Consider the following 7,303-nt stretch of genomic DNA (forward strand, 5'->3'; position numbering starts at 1 on the left):
CCTCCTTTCCCCTGTCTTCTTTCAGGTGTACCTGGAGTGATGGGGGATGTTGGACTCATGAGACCTCCTGGACTGGATGGAATGTCTGGAGCTACTGGACTGGAAGGAGATAATGGTAAACTTGCCAATTCCCATATACAACTGTTAAAGGCTGTAATCTGATCTCTCTACATTTACAGTCCAAAGTGTGAGCTACTATGACATCTGTTATCTCATTCCTGAATACGTCGTTATCTGGTGCTGTTTTTAATCAAATCGCTAATTTTGATCTAAAATAGAATATTCATGCTTGAGACTGATATCTATCTTCATATGTTGACATGTTTCAGATACCAATCCTTCTCTCTTTCTTATGATAGGTGAGAAAGGAAATTAAGGAAACATGGGGATGCCTGGTGCTCCGGGGTTACTTGGGAGACAAGGAGAGAAAGGTCTACTCCAGAAGCGAGAACGACAGCATCTTCACCGGCTTCCTGCTCTAAGCCGACCCCAAGGCCTGACCTACGACTTCGTCTGTGAACCCGGCTTGACCACTGCATGAGCTTTATCTGACAACTTATGCTGACTGGATCACCTCCAAACTCTTTTCACTACTCTGATAAATGATTACTTTCAATATAGCTACTGCTACTAACTCTGTTCCTGCTTATTGCTATCAAAATAATCTGACTAAATGCTTGCTGTATTTTGATGGTAAAGGCTGTAACACTTTATCCAGTGGTTCCCAAACTGTGGGAAGACATTTTTAGAGGTTCCCGAACAGAGGAAAAACTTTTCAGTGTAAACTTAAATGACTGACACCAAATAGAATGTATGTAGAAAAGATAATGGACCTATATATTTTTCAATAATCGCCTATAATCTTTGAGAATTTGCAATCAGCAAAATAGAGCTAGACAATCAGGCCCCCATTGATTTAGTTAAAATGCTTGAGCATAAGAACACCAGCCATGTCAACATTTGGAAATTAACTTAAAAACAGAAAACAAATTCTCAGCTCCGTGGCAAAATGCATAGAATTGCAGGGAATTGACTTTAAAATGGCAAAATGTTATTTCAGCTCCATGGCAGGATGTGTGCAATTGCAGTAGATTAGCTTTGAAACTGCTACATTTTCTTATCTAGATGCCAAGATAATATTTGTTAATTATTCTTTGATCTGTGTATGTTTTTTTTTTTAAACAGCTCAACCTTTATGTTGGGTCACGACTCAAAAGACACCTCAATCGGTGGGTCAGTTTGGGAACCCCTGTTTTATACAATGCTTACAGTTTCTATCAATGCTCTAACTGCTAATGATTGAAGTGAAAATTGCTTGAATTTTGTGAGTTTAGGTCTGAACCTATCTAGACTTTACTACGACTGATTTTAGTTTTGTCAACTTCCCAAACCCAGCTCTGCTTAGGGACAATCTCAGCCATTCACTACTTGAATGTGCTCCTAACAGTAAAAAGTCTTCATCATTGTTGTGCCAGAGAAATATAGCTCCAAGGTCTGTGGGTGATGGTGAGTGATGTATGAATACATTATGTTCTATAGCCTACTGATGTACTAGTCTACGTCACCACCAAAATTAACCTAGCCAACTATTACCGACGAGCAGCATTGTTGAAACTAAATACAGTACAAGGAACGTCTTGATTAGTGTTATGTTAGCTAGCTAGCTACAAAGTTGCTTTGTATCATGACAAGGTGTAGTACTGAAATTACCGAGGTTACCTAGCCAGCTACACGTTCAAAGTCAACAACGCAGCCACTGCTAGCTAGCCTACTCCACCAGCCAGCAGTACTGTATCATTCTAGTCAATAACATTTTTGCAACGTAAGCTTAACTTCCTGAACATTCGAGACGTGTAGTCCACTTGTCACTCCAATCTCATTTGCATTAGCCTAGCCTCTTCTGTAGCTTGTCTACTATGTGTCTGCCTATCCCTGTTCTCTCTCCTCTGCACAGGCCATACAAACGCTCCACACCGCGTGGCCGCTGCCACTCTAACCTGGTGGTCCCAGCGCGCACGACCCATGTGGAGTTCCAGGTCTCCGGCAGCCTCTGGAACTGCCGGTCTGCGGTCAACAAGGCTGAGTTCATCTCAGCCTATGCTACCCTCCAGTCCCTAGACTTCCTGGCGCTGACGGAAACATGGATCACCACAGATAACACTGCTACTCCTACTGCTCTCTCCTCGTCTGACTACGTGTTCTCGCATACCCCTAGAGCATCGAGCCAGCGGGGTGGTGGCACTGGAATCCTCATCTCTCCCAAGTGGACATTCTCTCTTTCTCCCCTGACCCATCTGTCTATCTCCTCATTTGAATTCCATGCTGTCACAGTTACCAGCCCTTTCAAGCTTAACATCCTTATCATTTATCGCCCTCCAGGTTCCCTTGGAGAGTTCATCAATGAGCTTGACGCCTTGATAAGTTCCTTTCCTGAGGATGGCTCACCTCTCACAGTTCTGGGTGACTTTAACCTCCCCACGTCTACCTTCGACTCATTCCTCTCTGCCTCCTTCTTTCCACTCCTCTCCTCTTTCGACCTCACCCTCTCACCTTCCCCCCCTACTCACAAGGCAGGCAATACGCTTGACCTCATCTTTACTAGATGCTGTTCTTCCACTAATCTCATTGCAACTCCCCTCCAAGTCTCCGACCACTACCTTGTATCCTTTTCCCTCTCGCTCTCATCCAACACTTCTCACTCTCCCCCTACTCGGATGGTATTGCGCCGTCCCAACCTTCGCTCTCTCTCTCCCGCTACTCTCTCCTCTTCCATCCTATCATCTCTTCCCTCTGCTCAAACCTTCTCCAACCTTTCTCCTGATTCTGCCTCCTCAACCCTCCTCTCCTCCCTCTCTGCATCCTTTGATTTCCTCTGTCCCCTATCCTCCAGGCCGGCTCGGTCCTCCCCTCCTGCTCCGTGGCTCGACGACTCACTGCGAGCTCACAGAACAGGGCTCCGGGCAGCCGAGCGGAGATGGAGGAAAACTCGCCTCCCTGCGGACCTGGCATCCTTTCACTCCCTCCTCTCTACATTTTCCTCTTCTGTCTCTGCTGCTAAAGCCACTTTCTACCACTCTAAACTCCAAGCATCTGCCTCTAACCCTAGGAAGCTCTTTGCTACCTTCTCCTCCCTCCTGAATCCTCCTCCCCCTCCCCCCCCCCCTCCTCCCTCTCTGCGGATGACTTCGTCAACCACTTTGAAAAGAAGGTTGACGACATCCGATCCTCGTTTGCTAAGTCAAACGACACTGCTGGTCCTGCTCACACTGCCCTACCCTGTGCTTTGACCTCTTTCTCCCCTCTCTCTCCAGATGAAATCTCGCGTCTTGTGACGGCCGGCCGCCCAACAACCTGCCCACTTGACCCTATCCCCTCCTCTCTTCTCCAGACCATTTCCGGAGACCTTCTCCCCTACCTCACCTCGCTCATCAACGCATCCTTGACCGCTGGCTACGTCCCTTCTGTCTTCAAGAGAGCGAGAGTTGCACCCCTTCTGAAAAAACCTACACTCGATCCCTCCGATGTCAACAACTACAGACCAGTATCCCTTCTTTCCTTTCTCTCCAAAACTCTTGAACGCGCCGTCCTTGGCCAGCTCTCTTGCTATCTCTCTCAGAATGACCTTCTTGATCCTAATCAGTCAGGTTTCAAGACTGGGCATTCAACTGAGACTGCTCTTCTCTGTGTCACGGAGGCTCTCCGCACTGCTAAAGCTAACTCTCTCTCCTCTGCTCTCATCCTTCTAGACCTATCTGCTGCCTTTGATACCGTGAACCATCAGATCCTCCTCTCCACCCTCTCCGAGCTGGGCATCTCCGGCACCGCGCACGCTTGGATTGCGTCCTACCTGACAGGTCGCTCCTACCAGGTGGCGTGGCGAGAATCTGTCTCCGCACCACGTGCTCTCACCACTGGTGTCCCCCAGGGCTCTGTTCTTGGCCCACTCCTATTCTCGCTATACACCAAGTCACTTGGCTCTGTCATATCCTCACATGGTCTCTCATATCATTGCTATGCAGATGACACACAATTAATCTTCTCCTTTCCCCCTTCTGACAACCAGGTGGCGAATCGCATCTCTGCATGTCTGGCAACATATCAGTGTGGATGACGGATCACCACCTCAAGCTGAACCTCGGCAAGACGGAGCTGCTCTTCCTCCCGGGGAAGGACTGCCCGTTCCATGATCTCGCCATCACGGTTGACAACTCCCTTGTGTCCTCCTCCCAGAGTGCTAAGAGCCTTGGCGTGACCCTGGACAACACCCTGTAGTTCTCCACCAACATCAAGGCGGTGACCCGATCCTGTAGGTTCATGCTCTACAACATTCGCAGAGTACGACCCTGCCTCACACAGGAAGCGGCGCAGGTCCTAATCCAGGCACTTGTCATCTCCCGTCTGGATTATTGCAACTCGCTGTTGGCTGGGCTCCCTGCCTGTGCCATTAAACCCCTACAACTCATCCAGAACGCTGCAGCCCGTCTGGTGTTCAACCTTCCCAAGTTCTCTCACGTCACCCCGCTCCTCCGCTCTCTCCACTGGCTTCCAGTCGAAGCTCGCATCCGCAACAAGACCATGGTGCTTGCCTACGGAGCTGTGAGGGGAACGGCACCTCCGTACCTTCAGGCTCTGATCAGGCCCTACACCCAAACAAGGGCACTCCGTTCATCCACCTCTGGCCTGCTGGCCTCCCTACCTCTGAGGAAGCACAGTTCCCGCTCAGCCCAGTAAAAACTGTTCGCTGCTCTGGCACCCCAATGGTGGAACAAGCTCCCTCACGACGCCAGGACAGCGGAGTCAATCACCACCTTCCGGAGACACCTGAAACCCCACCTCTTCAAGGAATACCTGGGATAGGATAAAGTAATCCTTCTAACCCCCCCCTTAAAAGATTTAGATGCACTATTGTAAAGTGGTTGTTCCACTGGATATTATAGGTGAATGCACCAATTTGTAAGTCGCTCTGGATAAGAGCGTCTGCTAAATGACTAAAATGTAAAAATGTAAAATGTAAATATCTAACTGAAACCTACATGTTATTTCCCCCACTAGAGGGCACTGGGACATCACAGTTTGAAGAGGAGGGCTGAATTAGGATTGTATTAATTCTACAGTATCATGTAAAATTCTTTTTTAAATACACTAAAATAATGTTGATATTCATGCAAATGTAAAGGAGGAAAACACACACATGCTATAATTATTTATGTTACACCACCCAATCACAGATAGACACATAAATAGAAATCAAAATAAAGCAGGTTTGTACTAGAACAATTCCCCTCTGGCTGTGACTGTGCTTCATCCCTGTGACCTGTGATGTTGCCTCCCACCACTTAAGCCATTGTTTGATGCTACCAAGACAAACGGCTTCAGCTCCATCCCTGACTTCCTGATTTAGTGTTTTTGTTTCATTGTTTAATGACTTGTATGTGTTGTATACGTCATTCAGGTTTTAGCTGCCATGTACCACGGCCTACATGTAAATGTATCAAAACTACTACTACAAAGTATGTGATATTCATTAAAAACTAAGAGGAGGCCTTCTACAGTTAGAAAATGTGAAATCACAAAGCACCACTGTGATGTCACTGGCCCTCTTTTAGAAGAGTGAATCTCCATGGAAACTACAAGTTCTACAACATTCTAGAATACCGTAGCAATCACAGTGGCAGACAGAAACATTTGATTTCTATCAGTTTTCTCTACTGTGAGACCTTTGAGAAGTAACATAATATTTATATAAAGATTGTCTAATCTTCATGTCATAGAGATGGTAAAGACAGACAGATGGGGGGAATCCTGCCCCTGAAGAGTCCCAAGAGGGGAGCAGGATCATGACAAGCATCCTATAAGAGACCACCTTGAAGATGTCAGTGAATCACCATCTCCTCCAATAACATCTTGCCAAGACGATCAGCTGGACAACCAATATGATACCCAGTCAGTCAGCCTGCAAGATGTCCAACTAGACCTCCAAAAAGGTGGCAGGTCTAATCACCAGCAAGACATGCACGTTATGAATGATCCAAAGCCAGTTGAAATGCAGAATGATCATCAAGACATGCACCAGGATGTCCAACCAAGATGCAATGCCAAATTACCAGCAAGACATGCAACAAGACCAACAGCAAGATTTAAGACCTTCCCCTCCAATAATGATTGCTTTGTCACAGCATGGCTTAGAAGTCTGTAGATATCCTTCACTTCCCTTACAGACACCATCATCCCGGGATGAACTAGAAGACTCAAGTGATTCCTCACCTCCTACTCTGGTTCCCATCTTCAGGGATCACTATGTAGAACTAAGTGATTCATCCAGTGTCAACAACTCATCTTGGTCAGCGAGTCAGGGGGAATATAGCGACTCAGACTCTTCCACATCAGAAAGTGGGGAGCATATCAGCTATTCTGCCCCACTGACGCCAAAGAGTGAGGATGGTACAAGTGATTTGGCCCCACTTCTACAAAAGAGCGAGGGTGGTATTAGCGAAGACTACACAGCAAATTCTTCGTCCGTATCACCTAAGAGCGAAAGAGATCTCTCGTCATCGGAGAGTGAGATGGACATGATCAAAGCTGCCACCCAAATTGTCAGCAGAGATGCTTTTCCACTGGCTTCTGATGGCTTAACCAGGGACCAAGACCCCTCCTGGAAGTGGTGTTGTCCACCCTCTCTTCTGGAGACCCTAGCCCCAGCCTGGAGGAGTCCCTGCCTGGCTGTGAGGCTGTGGAGGATGGGGGTGGTGTCTATCAACTCTGTGGGAGCACCAAGACCCTCAATCTGGATCCCAGTCTGTCTGTGGATGATGCCCCACCAGTGGCCCCAAGCACTGCTGCTGACTCACCCCAGGATGGGACTGCTCTACCTGGGAAAGCAGGAAGCAGTAGTAGCCACTGGCATGGTGTAAGGTGCAGGTAAACACACCATCAGATGCTGCCGAAGCTCCTTGAATTGCTTCAAGAGGAAGGCCAACATCCAGCAAGAGACAAAGCCAGAAGAGACCCTCTCAGAACCTGGCCGAGCACAGAGCAGGGAGGAGAAGCGAGCTCCGAGCAGGGGAACGGACAGGGCTCTGAGGAGGCTGACACTCCTCCCCAAAACAAGAGGAGGAAGTAGTCAGAGGGAAAAAAGAAAAGGAGACGGTTATCAGGTGTGGCCTATGACCTTCCAAGAACTCCATGATGTCATCTCCTTGGAGTTGGATGGAGGGAGAGCAGGCTATTATTAGATTAACTATTTAAAAAGGTATTGAAAAAAAAAAAAAACATCGATGTGTGGAATAAAATCTCAGCACCATGA

The sequence above is a fragment of the Salmo salar genome, chromosome 03, assembly GCF_965601325.2.
Source record: "Salmo salar chromosome 03, fSalSal1, whole genome shotgun sequence".
NCBI classification, from domain to species: domain Eukaryota; kingdom Metazoa; phylum Chordata; class Actinopteri; order Salmoniformes; family Salmonidae; genus Salmo; species Salmo salar.